Source organism: Daucus carota, chromosome 2, assembly GCF_001625215.2.
Source record: "Daucus carota subsp. sativus chromosome 2, DH1 v3.0, whole genome shotgun sequence".
Taxonomy (NCBI): domain Eukaryota; kingdom Viridiplantae; phylum Streptophyta; class Magnoliopsida; order Apiales; family Apiaceae; genus Daucus; species Daucus carota.
In genome coordinates this window covers 31,473,695-31,490,570 of record NC_030382.2, presented here as the reverse complement: position 1 = coordinate 31,490,570, position 16,876 = coordinate 31,473,695, and the positions used below count along the sequence as shown (strand labels likewise).

At 32.9% G+C, this 16,876-nt stretch overlaps 1 long non-coding RNA gene across 3 annotated transcripts; it reads right to left on the bottom strand.

Moving 5' to 3' along the window:
• Nucleotides 1-3,338: 3,338 nt before the first annotated feature.
• Nucleotides 3,339-9,622, bottom strand: LOC108208539 (uncharacterized). Of its 3 annotated transcripts, XR_010288778.1 has the most exons (7): nt 9,213-9,622; nt 7,396-7,583; nt 5,204-5,327; nt 4,317-4,379; nt 4,175-4,225; nt 3,829-4,066; nt 3,339-3,655 (listed from the first exon to the last, which is right to left on the bottom strand). It is a non-coding gene; the product is annotated as an uncharacterized LOC108208539 (long non-coding RNA). The 3 variants fall into 3 exon arrangements; XR_001804323.2 differs by lacking the exon at nt 7,396-7,583 and having other exon boundaries at nt 9,213-9,616; XR_010288777.1 differs by lacking the exons at nt 7,396-7,583; nt 9,213-9,622 and adding an exon at nt 5,577-5,616.
• Nucleotides 9,623-16,876: the final 7,254 nt, after the last annotated feature.

Sequence of the window (16,876 nt, the reverse complement as noted above, 5' to 3'; positions counted from 1 at the left end):
GTCTTTGCCTCATCCAAATCACTTAGTCAATATATTATCTTTTCGTTTGACAACTATGTTCTACGCTCTGGTCAATTCAGTCACTATTTTGAATATAATCTGGGTTCGATCAATATTTCTGTATCTATCAGTGCATAAAGTTGTGTTTTGCATGTTATGCTAATGCTAATATATATGTGGTATAATTATAGTTTTAAATATGTCTACTGAGTTGGATTTGGTTTTTAGCCATTTTTACATGACTGTTTACTGATTCCGTCAAGTGTATGGCTCGCATATTTTTCTTATAGTTTTAATAGATTGTTTCGTTGCCTTACATATTTTTTCTCAAGTTTGTTATTCAGGACTTAAGGAAGTAGTCACTGACCTGCCTGTTAGGTCCATAGCACCTGATTCTTCTAACTTCTCAGTCGTCACGTTGGAACTACTCATTCTTTAAGTAAAGTCTTTTTATGTTTCGAAACTTCCACCAGAGTTTTGAGAGTTTTAAGAGCTTTTGCTTATTATAACTTAACAGTCTTGAGCTCATCCAGATCAATCTCAGCCTTTGCCTCATACAAAACACAATCCTATTTCCCCTGTTTACTAAAATCAACTTCTTGAACCTTATGTATATTAATTTGACTAGTTCTTAATATAATTGAATTTGCTTTATTGTAGGTATTAGTCATGGAACAAGAAAACCAGAGACGTATTTCCCTTGATATATAATTTTTGACAGAATATATAGAAACTTTGATGAATGGAACAAGCAAATGGGCTTGTCACTCCTGGAGGATAATTTGATGAATGATATTGGAAATGCAAAAAAAGAAACTATGAAAAGCAGCGTTTAATCGGTTGAACGACAAGGTTCAAATCTCAGATTTAAAGGTATATTTCCCTTGATATATAATTTAACAGAATATAGGATTGAATCTGCATATATGCTTATAGAACTGTTGGAGCTCTTTATCCTGTATTTTAATGTTTTATTTCAAAGCTCTTATAGAGAAAGATGTTAGACTTGCTACTGACCTTCAATAAAACTATATCAAGATAGTAAAAAAAATTTATCTTATATACTCTCAGTAAGTACCAGTGAAGGCCATAGAATATTAATGAATAGAAAAGAGACTAATTAGCAGAATTGAGTTTTACTCAGTGATGTATGCCTATCGTAGATTTACTAACTCTTCAGGACTGCAAATGAGCTGTTCATGTGTACCTGTCTCATATAGAAACTTTTAGGACTGTAAATGAGCAGCTGCAGGTTCCCTACTGTTCAATGCGCAGCTCGTGTGGTGTACGGAAGTGGTACTGAATTAGCTATCTTGTGCTGAGTAGTGCTTGTTGGATGTGGCTCCTGTTATCAAAAGTAATGACGTGCATGTTTCAAATGCAGGTTGGTCAACTAAGGGAGGTTTGTAACAAGAACCACACTGCTAAATTGAGTTGTTTCTTGACGTTGAGAGTAGGCTGGTATTGGTGTGCTTTCAACTTGTCACTTACTAAAGTTATAAATGGCCTTTATCAATAAGACTTTTTTGCACAATTTACAGGATCGACTGCCTATATCACCACCAGACAAGAGTAAAGAGGATATACTTCTTTTCTAAAGAGTACAGGAAAGCCAATTGAGATATTGACAAATTTGAATAAAATGACTCGCTCTGATGCTGATAAGAAAATTGAATTCTTTGAGGTTTGTTTTCCAAGCCAAGTTCTATTGATTCTTCGGCGGCCTATTAATTTTTCATGGTCAGAGTATTCCAAATATATTGCACTTAGTGGTTTAATCATAAAAATGCCGAAGGCTTTCAATAATTAATGCTTTTTGAAATATAATATCACGATGCAGTAGTACAAAATAAGTTCTGTGATCGGGTATTTAAGTATTCAGGTAGAAAGTTCTGTAATTATTTTCTAATTAAAAAAGTTACGATATTACAAAATAATTTGTGAAATATACCAGTAGACAGGTAATGCGATGCAATGGAAAATAAATCACTTTTGCTCTGCTGTTGGGTGTTTACTAGTCGGGATAGGTGGCGAAGCTATATGTTTTAGTCACTACCCAATTAATTTGATTTAAATATTATTTGTTTATTATTTAAATGTTTATGAAGTAATCACCTCATGCATTCGAAATTAAAAAAGAACTAATATTATGCAGTGTTGACCATTGTTTTGCAAACTAAGTTCCCAGTAGATCAGGGTATATGTTAATCAACTTGTGCCTGAGGGTTCTCTTTCTCTCAGTTTGTGTGCTATATGTCCGAAAACAAAACCACAATTGTATTAAATACAAGGTGCTTGATATTGAAAAGACAAGAAAAGTGTACTTCGTATTTGTTTAGTATTGTTTGGCTGCTTCACATGTTTTTTCTCAATTTTGTTATTCAGGATTTGTAGGAAGAAGTCATTGACCTGCCTGTTAGCTCCATAACACATGATTCTTCTAGCTTCTCAGTGGTCGCGTTGGAACTACTCATTCTTTAAAGTAAAGTCTTTCTGTGATTTATGTTTCAATTTTATGTGTAATTCCAAATTTTAAATAAAAAAACGTAAAAAAAATACTCTACACTTGACTTGCTAAGACTTCTTTTAATAGTTCATCTGTCATGTTAGTTTTTGAGCTTTTAAGTAACTAGTTGGCATTCAACAGCACTTACTCCTACTTGCAAGAAATATTTCCCTATTTCATTATTTCCAATTCTTTAGGGCCCCTGTTAAAATGAAAAATAAAAACTACACAGCCAATAGTCAGCGACTTAAACTCGAACTGCAACAGCAATAAAAATGGAGTTTGGTACTTACCTAGTATATGAACCCGACGCTAAAGGAAGGTTCTATTGCGTCGGGTAAACAGCCGACACTTAAAGTCTGTATACGTCGGTCAAATGGCGACGCAAAAGAGACATTAACCGACGCTTAAAGTTGTTTTTTGCGTCGCCTAGTTAAAGAACCGACGCTAAAGAGTATGCTTATAGCGTCGGCTTGTCAAAAAGCCGTCGATTAAAGATTACTTTTTGCGTCGCCTAGTCAAAGAGCGAACGCCAAAGGATATGATTATAGCATCGGCTGGTCAAAATGCCGTCGCTTAAAGATGATTTTTTGCATCGCGTAGTCAAAGTGCCGTCGCTTAAACTTCTACTTATAGTGTCGGTTATTTTGAAAATACCGCCACTTAAAGTCATTTTTAAAAAAATATATTATTTATATATATATATATATATAAATAATTGATATTATATATATATATATATATATATATATATATATATATTCTTAACCTGTTCATCCTATATTCATGTAAAGAAATCTTAATGGAAGTACACAAAGTCAAGAAAACCAAATTAAACTTAAATAAAACAAATTAAATTAGGAATTTGCAATTACATCATCTGAAGTGTACAATGAAACCATACTACAACCATGATTCTTTCATAATAGTAATTTATTACATGTATATATTCAAATGAATAATACACACGTATATGATGTTACAAAAGCACTTACAGCATATAACATTTCCTCCCCTGACTTGATTTGCCGATTATTGGGATCCCTTTCGAAAAAGGCTGCTATTATTAAGAACAGAAGTAGTCAGTCAAAAAAAGCATGTAAATGATGTCAGTGATAGTTTAGCTTGATACTTCCTCACCACTGGAGCCTGCAAAATTAGAGAGACAATAGCTTAACAGATGTATCTTACGTCCCCTGTAGGCATAGAGTGGATATATGTGCATACAACAAAGAAATATACGTTTTTAGGCTCAACTCATAGAAGAGGCAAAACAAATATTAATGATAGGATAGTGAACTATTTGTAATCAGATTAAATACCTCAAACACCATCCAACCAGCCCATGATAAGAAGTGTCCAAGAATGTATATACAACCCCACGTATAGTTCTATGTTTTATTGGCTAGGGAATGAATTTCTAGTGGTTGCTGTGACTGCTGGTTGTGTAGCGGAGGAGGACCTTTACACAGGGTAATGATTGTTGCACCTCCTATGCTAGCATTTGTTCCAAGAATTTTGGCCAAGCCATCCATCCTCATAATTTTAACCTTTTTTATTCTGGAAACAACCATCATAAATAAAGGAATTAATATATAAACATACTCACGAACTAGCTCTTTTCTGTGCACAACATTTCATATGTTCATATTTGTTCTATTTTCTTACATTTAATATTGCCTTAGATCAGAAGCCATGACAAAGGTTATTGCAGTGATTCTGATTATGGAAGAAATGAAAAGTATCAGTTAATAAACGAAAATGATTATGACATGGCTAGCTAAAATGATGTTGCTGCAGACTAGCTTACCCAACAAGTGCCAGCAAGATAAACTGAACCAGTGAGGAAAAAGTAAGAGGTGGCCTTTGATCCCTGAAAACTCAATAAACACATAGCAAGGAGTTGAAATTTCCAAATATCCTTTTACAAATAGCAAATAAGTAGATAACTAGATTATATAACACCTACAAGTTATTTGTTAAAGCACAAGCGTAAAACCAAAAAACATAGCCATAGATTGACAAATCTTATACAGCTAAAAGTAATAAAAAATGAAAAAGAGCTTTAATACAATTACAGATTCAAATGGCTTATACAATTTGCATATGATACCGAGCATGTCTAGATTAATAATAAATCCTAATACACATCAACCTGACATAAGATACACTTGACAATTTCTGATTAATACTACCTTCGTCCCATTTTATGTGACTTGTTCACTATTTACACGTACTTCAATGTGTTCGATAGATGTACTTTTATATAATATTTTTTCATAATTTTTATTTTGTATAAAAGTTTAAAGTTTAAATTTTAATACAAAAAAGAAATCACAAATAGTATTATGTGCAAGTACTTCTTTTACCTAACTAAAAAAGCGTGCAAAAAATGATAAGGTCATATAAAATGGGACGGATGGGACGGAGGGAGTAGCTATCTATTCGAGAATGGATCCATGGCTTCCAATGCTCGTCCTATTTGATATAATCTAACTAAAATATTGAAAATAGAAAACAAATTTCAAGTACTGGATTAAATAACAGGCTATAGTAGCAAGTAGATAATTGACATGTGAAGATATAATAATAACTCCGAAGGCCATTTCAAAAAAAAAAGAAAAGAAAAAAATAAGAATGGGATTATTTACATAAAGTGGCTTAAAATGATAATGCAAAGAAAAATAGCAATCTTACGCGAGACATGGAAAATGCCATCAACTGCACGGATGTGAGACAAAAAATTGTTCCCAAGTCCTTGACCTTCATGAGCACCTTTAACAAGCCCAGCAATATCATGGATTTCAACAAAAGCTGCTACCTGACCAGACAAATAACAAAAGTAAATGCAACTGAATACATGGAATCTCAGCTATCTTTAGAAGGTGCAACTCAGTACTGATTAACAACACAGTTGACCAGTAGCAACCTCAGCTAAAACAAAAAATCCTAAGTTATTTATTGGTTCCAATCAAACCAATGAAAATTATATTCATCAGCTAAACAATTACATATTATTCCGGTATCATATTAGTAAATTGCATCATATATTGGGTATCGAAGTCTCAACCTCACTTTTTGGTTTATACCTTAAGGTATGTGGATATAATCTACTGCAGAGATATAGGACTACAGAGGGAAAACAAGCAGAGGCATTGCAACCAGTTAACTAAATTTGCTATCAAACATGTGCTCTCCGCGAAAGCTAGCCATATTTTTGTCCATTGCGAGCAAGAATCAATTAATCCCTGGAGTATACTTGTTGAGGAGTTGCATTAAATCCATCTTGTTATATTGGATCCTTCCAACAGTATTGTATCTCTTTATATCTGGAATCTTTTCAGCTATAACATGTAGGGCTGTTCACGAACCGAGCCGAGCCGAGCCGAGCTTTAATTTTTTTTCTGACGAGCCGAGCCGGGCCGAGCTTTTTTATCGAACAAAAATTGTGTTCAAGCTCGGCTCGTTAACTAACGAGCCGAACACGAGCTTGTTCGCGAACAAATACAAGCCGAGTCGAGCCGAGCCGAGCCAGAAAAAAAATAAGGACAAACCGCTAGTTGACTCTTAAAATAGCTAACCAAATAATTTTAATTTTTTTTAAACTTTGTTTATATCACTAATATGTATATATGTTAACATCCATACGGTTGGATCGGTAAGAAAATATTTTTTAAAATATTGAAACACTAAATTAGGATTAAACACTAGTTAGCGGTACTAGTTAACCTTCTACTTGACTGTTAAAATAGCAAACCATATAAAATTATTATTTTCCGAAATTTTGGTTACATCACTAAAATATATATATATATATATATATATATATATATATATATATTATATGTTGAATTCTGAGTTCAATAACATATATAAATTATAAAAAAAACCCGAAAAATATTACAGCTTTTCGAGCTTTAACGAGCCGAGCTCGAGCCGAGCGAGCTCGAGTCGAGCTCGAGCCGAGCTCGAGCCGAGCTCGAGCCGAACACACTAAAAGCTCGGCTCGAGCTCGTTTACTTAACGAACAATTTTTTGTGTTCGAGCTCGAGCTCGTTAACTTAACGAGCCGAGCCTAACGAGCCGAGCTCGAGCTTGTTCGCGAACAGCTCGGTTCGTTAAACAGCCCTAGTAACATGTATAAACTAGGGGTGAGCAAGAACTCTCCAAATCGACCTAAACCGGCCGATCCAAACCGTCCAAACCGATTTTTACGGTTTTTTAACGGTTTGATTTGGTTACGGTTTGAAATTTAAAAAACCGAATTTTTTCGGTTTGGTTTCGGTTTTTACCTCCAAACCGACCGATATAACCAAACCGAACCGAATATATATATTGAAATAATAATATACATGTGTGAATAATATATTGATAATAAAATTATATTCTACAAAATATGTGATAAATAAAACATATAAAACTATTATCATATTTTTTTAAAGAATATTGATATACTAATTTGTATGTATTATCTTTTTGTTTTTTTAAATAAAAGTATAAGAATAACATTTTTATCATCTTTCTCCCTCTCCTTATATTTTACAAGCTCTTACAATTTAATATCTTTTTTAAATATAATTAAAATCTAATATACAAATTCATAATATATTTCAAACTTTCCATTCATGTTTTAAAATTTCAAGTTTAATTTTGTTGTTGAATTTGTTATATTGATTAAAAAACGGTTTTAACCGAAATCAATCCGAACCAAACCGTTTTAAACGGATTGGTTTGGTTCGGTTTTTTCTACTTAACGGTTTGGTTTTGGATTGAAGTTTTGAAAAACCGATAATTATGGTTTGGTTCTGTTTGGACCCTCAAAACCGATGCTCACCCCTAGTATAAACCATATGCATAGTGTACAAGATGCTACCATAAATCAGTATTACCTTCTCAATTATAAAACCTGACAAAATCGAGACTGTTGTTGGATGATGCCAAACTATCGAATTAAAATCTGCAAAGTTAGGTTGCGTCTACCCGGTTCGAGTTTGGGTACTGAGATTTGATGACCTAGGAGGCTGTGAAGCTGCTGCTGTGGAGATTGAGGTGCCAGGTGATTACCAAAGTGATACGCCTGTGGATGAGAAGAAAACTGACTCTGTAAAGCTCTGTTAGAGTCATAGTTGCACGGTTGGCGGGTCGCCCTATGGATCCGCGTACCAGATCGGACGTTCCCGAACGCGGGTCGACATCGACCCAGTTCCTTGCGGTTCACGTTCCAGTTCGGTAAATCCGGCGAACCACTGCAACTCCGATGAACAATGTTAAAATCGAAAGAAAGGAGGAAATATGGACGAGAAGACAGGCTGACAGCAGATTGTGCATCTTTATACGAAGAAGAGAAGGAGAGAAGAAAAAGTGAAGTGAAGAAAGAAGAAGATGAAGTGAAGAAGACGCCTTTTGCTCTGTCTGTAGTGTACGGGGCTCTGTGCCTATTTTGTTTATATTATATAGATAATGACCTAACTTATATTATATTATTATAAATTAAAACTAAAACTGTACACTTTTAGTTAAAAAAGAAAGATTTAAAAATAATCTCATAAATTTGAAGATTCCTTGATTTGAGCTAATATCACAATTAGAATTTTTTTTTCTCACTCGCCTTTTTTTAAATATAGGAATAATCTTTTAAGTTGTACAACAAAATCAATAAATTTAATTAAAATATATACTAATAAATTTTGAATTAAACATCAAACTTAGCTGCATTTTAAAATTCAACTTAAAATTAACTAAATATATTTAAAAATGGGATCCTTGTTTCGACCCGCGAACCCGATTCACCACTCATCGTACCCGATTCACACAAACTGACGTTCCACGTACCCGTACTCGTACCACGCGCCGGATCGAACCGCGATCCGTGCAACTTTGGTTAGAGTTGCTCGCAGTGGCATATTACAAACACACCAATAAACAAATACACATATATATATATTGACAGACACTAGAGAATCTGAATTTCCAAATGACTAAGAATCATGAAGCATCGCAGAAAAATCACACATGTGAAAGGGTAAACTGACTCTTTCAACTTTTGCAACCTCCTCTTCTATTTTTAGAGTACAAGCCAGTGAAAGATCCGAAACAGAACATGAGATATTTGTTATCCTCTCATCCATACTAATTTCTATTATCAACTGGGTTAACTTAGCAAGCCTAAGAGAAGGTTCATGTTCTTTTTCTTCAAAAAAATAAATAAATTATACCACAGGGCACGCTATGTGCAATTTTATCTGATTAGAAGAAGTCATTATTATTGTGTGGATAACTTAGTTTGACACTCTAAATTCAGAAAATTCAGAGCAATATGTTTTGCCTCCAAAATAAAATTATATACTTGTGCCAAGGAAGCCACATAATAGCACGACTTACAAGGGACTGAATACCATCATGTTTTTTGCTTTAAAAGTATCTTGATTTGCCTAAGCCAGACATATATTTAAAAGGATAACAAAGAAAAAAAGGAAACGTAATCACCCAAGATAAAAGTCTGCAGTTCTTATCTCCAAAACACAAGTATAAACCTAAAACATAAAACAAAACATAAAGATATCCAAAACAAGTATTGCAATCGGTTGCTAGTAGAAATTCAACATGATGGAAACTAGTATTGTAAAACAAGCAAAATCAAAGGAAAATATAAAGATATGCAAAAATACAAAATAAGAAAAAAGTCCCTAATTTGGCACAAGAATACCTGATTTGGCAAGTAAAAGGACCCCTGTTCTTGAGATTTACCAGAAACCCAACAAAGAACCCTAATTTCACATACTAGAAACCCAACAAAGAACCCTAATTTCACAACCGGACAAATTGAAACCTAGCAATCCCAGGAAAGAACAAGCAAAGTACAACAGAGAGCACAACAGAGTAGCGGTCGAGATTAGAGATTAGCGAATCGCCAGTCGAGATTAGTAATTGAGATTCCTCCAAAATTAGCAATTGAGATCGAGAAATCAGGATGAAAGAAATTATATATCTTCTAAATGATTCTCTCAGGGAGGTATGACTAATTGATTCTACAGCAAAATATCTGTTACTACGCATAAAGACGTGGCGTCGCTAAAAACAACACTTCAAGCGTCGGTGTTTAGTGGACCGATGCTAAAACACTGTATTTATAGCATCAGTACTTCATGAACCGACACGCAAACATGATTTTAAGTGTCGGTGTTCTGATAACCGTAGTAAAAAATACACTTGGAGTGTCGGTATTTTAAACAACCGACGCTAAAAATAAAAAAATATGACTTTATACGTCGGTTAAGTTCAAAACTGACGCTTAAAAAGATCTTAAGCGACGGTGTTTTAAAATGCCGACACAAAAGGTGCGTTGCAAAAAGTACTTTTTGTATCATCACATGAATAAACTCATCAGGAAAATAACTTTTTAGCTTCTTTATTCCTTTGACTAGAATAAGCAACTAAAGATTTCAGGCTGAAATAGAACTACATCTTGAAGCTTTGATGTGCGACTAAACAATCTTGGCCATAGTTTAAAGACAAATTTTTGTATATGAATCATAGTTACTACTAAAATCTTGTATATGGTAGCTATCCAGGTACTTAGTCTTGGTGTGTAATAAGTCTTAGTATTCTGTAACGGGAGACCTTGTAATTGCAGACCTTGTAGTTGGAATTACAAGGATCAGTGTGATTTTAATAATTAATTAGCAACTATTGTTGTGTTCAGAACTTCCATAATTAAGATGTAATGGTTTGGTATTTTTGTTAAGTGTGTAAAACAAATATGCAGTTTGTGACTTTGTGTATTATATTGTTGTTGTGTGTGCATTTATATGTGTATTGTTGGATGATCACATGATGTTGCTTCTCATTTGTATTCATATACTCGTATTATGCAGACGGACAGTCTATGAAGGCGAGTCCAAGTTTTTAGTGAAAAACACGAGTGAAGAAAGACTCGGATTGATTAGTGTATTTTCAAGACTTTCTCAGTATTGATATGTAGATTCAAAAAAGAACTATGGACTGTCCGTAGTTTCAATATTTTATATTTTGATTGATGTAATAGATGCAGATTCCTAATTAAATTTTCTTAATTTAAGTTTAATTTAGTGTTCTTGTCTTTGTGTACTTCCATATGGATTTATTTACATGAATTAAGAATTAAGGATGAGCATGTTGAGAGTATATAATATAATTTATCAATTATGCGAATATATAACAATATTATATTTTTTTAAATAGGGACTTTAAACTACGGCATTTTAACTGTCCGATGCTAAAAACTCAACCTTTAGCGTCGGTTTTTTGACTATGCGACGCAAAAAAATCATCTTTAAGCGACGGCAGTTTGACCAGCGGACGCTATAAGCATACCCTATAACGTCGGAACTTTGACTACGCGACGCAAAAAACAACTTTAAGCGTCGGTTAATGTATCTTTTGCATCGCCGTATGACCGACGTAAACAGACTTTAGGGATCGGCAGTTTGACCGACGCAATAGGACCTATCTTTAGCGCCGCTACGCTGAAACGCTGATGCTAAAGGCCTAATTTAACCGACACTAAAAGCATATTCTATACTAGTGAGTGTTGTTGGTTTTAATTTAGAGTTTTATGGAGTGATTGTCACTTTGCACTCCTTATGTTTAGGCGCTTTTTCGATTTGGTCTCACACAATTTTTTTTGACAGTATGCACCCTAAAGTTTGAAAAGCGCTTTGTTTTGCACTAGGGCTGGCAATTTCGGGTTTCGGGCTGGGTTGACAGTTGCGGGTCAAAAAATTTACCCAACCCAAACCCGACCCAAAATTTTAATGGGTCAGAATACCCAACCCGCACCCGACCCGCACTACCCGTGGGTAACCCAAACCCGACCCGAAAAATAATATTTATTAATAAATATATATTTAAAATAATAAATAAATTACATTTTAATTCAATAAAATAATTTATATTAAATTAAATAAATTTTTAATTGAATTTAACTAATAAATATTACAAAAATAATATAAATATATGTATTTTACATAAATGTATATAATATTTATATTATATATTAATTTTCGGGTAATTCCAGGTAACCCTAAAATGACCCGATTTTTTCGGGTTGGTTTTGGGTCAACCCGAATTCGACCCGAATCCGAAAAACTCCAACCCGAATTCGTATTGTACGGGTCGTATTCGTGTCGGGTTGTCGGGTCGGGTCCAACATTGCCACCCCTACTTTGCACCCCTTTAATCACTCTCGGTTGAATTGACCATTAAAGTTAATTAACAGAGGTACCCTTTTCACTCTGCACCCCACAATTTTATTTTTTTCATGAGTTTTTTAAAATAAAAGATGTTCTAACCCGAACAATATAAAATCTATAAAAGCACCATGCACCATATATGAAGCAGTAGTTAATAAACCTGTAGCTATTTTAATACATTAGTGCTCGATGTTCTAAATTGAATAATATAACTCTATATATACTAATATGCACTCCACACCATATATGATATAGTAGAAGATAAAATTCAAGATAAAAGATCACTTTAACATACCTCATTTCTGCGCCTTCGCCCCTTCAAAGCTGAAAGGCTTACGAATAATACCGAAAACTAAACCATTAGCAGACTTTACTGTCTTAAGGGTATGGAGTACCACCCTGTACTCTGAGCCATAAGCGGCACCAGCTACCTAGAAAAAACAATTAATTATAATCAAACAAAACACATTTACATGAGCAGAAGAAACATCGGTGGCCAGTGAGGCTTAAATAAGGGCAGATAAATTTAAGCAGTAAAAATTAAAAATACATACGATATCTTCCATAGTAAAAAAACATCAAGGACAATTCAGCTTAATTATAACCATAATCTATAATGACAAACTCAATCAATACAAAAAAATATCAAATGAGAAGTAAATCTGATTGCTACCACGTATTTCATTCTAATTAACTTATAGATGAAATAAGCATGCATAAGAACAAGGTAAAAAGGTGAGAAATGTGTACAGAACAAGTATAATTGCTTTAGAACGTGGCTGCAAGGTTGATGGAGTGTCCAGCCTTCCAGATATGCTGGGTTTCTCCTAAAAATATTTCAAAATACTCCTGAAAAAGAATTAAAATTGTGGCGTGCAAAATGAAAAAGGTACATGGTCAAAGGGGTGCAAAGCCAAACGCTTTTCGAACTTTAGGGTGCAAAGTGTCAATCACTCTTTAATTTACTCCTAAACATCTTTGTTAATTTTTTTTCTTCTAGTTATGTTCTTTAAGTCTAGCACTACTATATATCCAATCATTAAATCTTTGATTTTTTTTAATCTATATCCTCTTTGTTAATATTTTTTAAATAACATGAAATACAAATAAAAATATCTTATCAAAATCCATAAATTCCTTTGACTACACTAATTATCATCTATCACATTTTTCTTCATAGGACAAATTATTTGTAAAATAACTAGTACTTTATTATCTAGAAAATCTATCCTTAGGTCCTTAATTATTGAAAAATCTCTTTTTGATCATTTAATATTAATAAATTTCTTGAATTTGGGGAAAATTATCATAACTTTTGGGATCATAAATATCCAAACAAGCACAACTAGCATTTGTTTCTTGATTTCCTTGTATAAAAGTGATGTTATCACTAATATTAGTAGCAGCAAATTTTATTTTTTTTCCACTGAATATTTGCATATCGATTCAAATCATTATCAAGAAAAATGTGTTCATGATAAATTTCTTTATAAAGGCTTCTTTTTGGGATTGTGCTAGTTCATTGCTTTCCTTTTTCCATTCTTTTTACATTATGAAGATAATTTTATAGGAGGTGTTACACAAATCATGTCTGGCAAATCAATGAAAATGAAAAGTTAGAAAACTATTGCTTCAAACTAAGTGCTCTTGTTACCAATATTAGAGTAGTACTGGGAGAAGATGTTCCTGACTCCTATGTGGTTAAGAAATTACTGAGGTTTGTTTATCAAAGATTTCTTCAAATTGTTTCAAGGCTTTTGGAAATTTAGAAACTACAACGGTGGAAGAGGCAGTGGGTTCACTCAGAGCGCATATTCAAAATTACCATGTATCTTTCATGTAATAAATGCATATCTTTGTACATTTGAATTTTTTTCATAACTACAAAACCTTTTTTGTTTCATATGGAAACTTTTCTATACCAGATTTGATTATCATGTTCAAATGTTGTTTTAGACAAACATTTTATAAAAAAATTATTATGATTCTGTTTTATGAAATTGAATTGTTTTATTGAATTAAATATTAGAATTGGATTGTTTTTCTAAAAAGAGGACAAGATTTGTGGTCAATTGTAGGGCAATGTGCTTTGGATCGAGTGATAGAGCATGGTTGGATGCCTTGCTCGAGGTTAGTGCGTGACTGATAGCAACCTAACCCTTGGTTTTCAAATTAAAATGTGATAAGTCCAATTCAATAATTCTTTTGAAAGATTAAATTCTCTAGTTTTCAACTGATGCAATAGAATTGTGTATCTTTTATAAAGTACCATGAGCTTATCAACTCGTCTTATCATGTTTCAGAACTCTTATTCCTTTATTGATACTTGCTGAGCATTATTGCTCACTCTTGCTATTTATAATTATAATCATTTCATGAAGGATTAAAGATGAGTCACATGAATATGATCGCTTATAAGGATAATGCTGGACGAGGAGCATGGGTTGTTAAGTTATCCGGTGTCAAATAGAGTATGCAGAAGAATTTATGAGGTTGGTTTCACTTAGGGTTATGTAATTGTAATTCAGTTGTAAGTCTTATTGTATATGGATTATCAGGGATTCTTCTTATTGAAGATGATCTGGTTTTGTGAAAGATGTTGTTTATTAATAATAGTGGTTGATTCAAATTTCAATATTGTAACATGTATTCGATCATGTGTTTTAGGGGGTTAAACTGATTTTATTTTAAATCCTTTTCAAAATATTCATGTTTTAAATTATTTGATTTTTCTGTCTTTTCAAAAATCTAAGTTTTAAAAAGAATTTTCGTGTTAGTAAAGTAAAATCTGGACCCCCGGATTTGAGGGACGTCATAGTTGGTATGAGGGCTATAGGTTATAAGTTATTGAAATTAGAATGTAAGTTGCAGTAATAGGTTAATAGAAAATAAGTGTTGTGTAACCTCACATAAAGGTAGGGTAATTAAGACTATCTCGGGATAGTCAATGTGTGTGAGAAGAATAAAATCAAGTTAGATGATTAATTTGAGAGTCTATAGTTATAGATAGCATAATTTCAGATATTCCAATTGCTGGTATGTTGACTAATTTAGAGTGGTATTATTTTATGAAAGTCATAGTTATACCTATTTAAAGAGCTTTGATAGTAAGCAGTTGAGTTAAGATTTGTAAAGATTCCTCTATGGTCTGGAGTATAATGGAAATATTTGGAAATTGTTTCGTATTTTTGATTAAGATATCAAGAATTGATAGAATAATATGAGTTTTGTTAGATTATAGTGAGAAGTTCTATAATAGTTGACAAATAAATGATAGAGATTATGTAGAATTAAGTTCAGTTGATAGATATAAACCTACGAGTAATTAGTTAGAATGTTAGGTCACAAAGATGATGATTGAGCAAAGTAGGATGGGACATCAGGCTGTGTCAAGCTACATAGGACTTCAGGTGGTGCCACTGTTAGTTGAGAAGAAGACTTAGAGCGAGCAAAGATTCATTAGAGGAGTTAGAAAACTTGATATCTGTGAAGATCTTGGCAATATCTTATCCAAATTAAGGATTATCTTGATTGCTTTCTTTATCAGTGATTTATCCTTATATTTATTTTACAAATGTTTTGATTTCTTGAGTTATGGAAGAATGATGGTACTTTTTCTCTGTTCAAATGTAAAATCGAAGTGTGTATCTCAAGGACTCATTGATTAAGGGGCAGTGATGTTCAAGTTTGGTTAAACTCCATGATATTTGTCCATTTTTATTGAGATGAACAACCTAATTGTAGGAACACAAGTACTACCTGTTTGTGTGATAGGAGTTGAACATGACACCATCATGTGTTATAATTACAATAAGGTTAACTACCTTTAGTAATGTCTTGATTTGGATACACAGCACTTAGTTTTTTTGATCATATATATCTTTGGGCCATTCTTTATTCAAATGAAAGCTATTTCCAAAACTTATTGTTCAATGGTTCTAGGATGTGAACTCTACATTGTTTTCAGATTCTTGTTTGTGTAAATTTGGAAGGTATGTCAAGGTTAATCTAAAGCCAATAGTGATGCAGGAACATGGCTTAATAGAACTATATATATATTAGGAAAAGAGTAATATGGATTATACGTATTAATTCTCTTCGTGATTCCGAGGTCGAAATCCATTTAAGGGGTAGATTGTAATATTCCGGATTTTCAAAATTAGTTTATAATTATAGAAATGATATTTTAAATATTATTGTCGGTTGTAATTGAACACCGTGTGTTTGTTTCTGAAAATATAGATGGTCTGTATGTGGGTATAATTGTTATATGGAGTAATATGGATTAAATAGATTATCCGTCCTATTTAGTTTCTTTAATTCCAAGGTCGGAATCCGTTTAAGGGGGTAGATTTTAATAACCCAGATTTATCAAAATTCATTTATTATTATGAAAGTCTTTTTCTAAAAGAAGGGAATAAAGTTTAATATTTTATCCTATTTTGATGATTTTTCAAAATTTTAATTATTTATTTTCCAGGTGTATCGAATAATAGTGTTAGTCTAATTTGAAGTTCACATATTTGTGTCTGAAATTTTGATGACCTTTATGTGAATATATTTGTTACGTGATTAAGTTGTACTTGTGAGATTGTTCGTGTAATTATTTAAACAATTAATTTACGAATATTATATGAATATTAAATAAATTTTTGGGAATTATATGTTGAATGATTTTTCTTAATTACTGTTGTATGTGTTAAAAAAGTGATATAGTAATCAAGATAGTCTACAAGTATGGTATCAAAGTTAGGGTATTTGAGTGTTATCTCAATGATTATTCATAATCAATATTCGAAGCACATTCAACCCAGATGGAGTAATATGGATTAAATAGCGAACAGTTGCAGAACGCCGTAAGGTCGATGTCGATTCATCCTGAGCTTCATATCTCAAGGTTAGTTGTTCTTCTTAATCTCTTTTCAGAATCAAATAAGTATATAGTTGTTTCTTGTTCTGAGAATATGACATAGAACACCAACCATTTTTTGTTCTTGATGTTTTTGCCTCAGCGACGACAAGCCGATTGTTAGAATCAAACCTAGTATGCTTGTAGGTGTATTGTCGTCGTTGTCTGATGATCAGAAATCATGGATTTCTTCAACCGGATTTGGTTCTATAATAAGTTTCGAACTTAAAG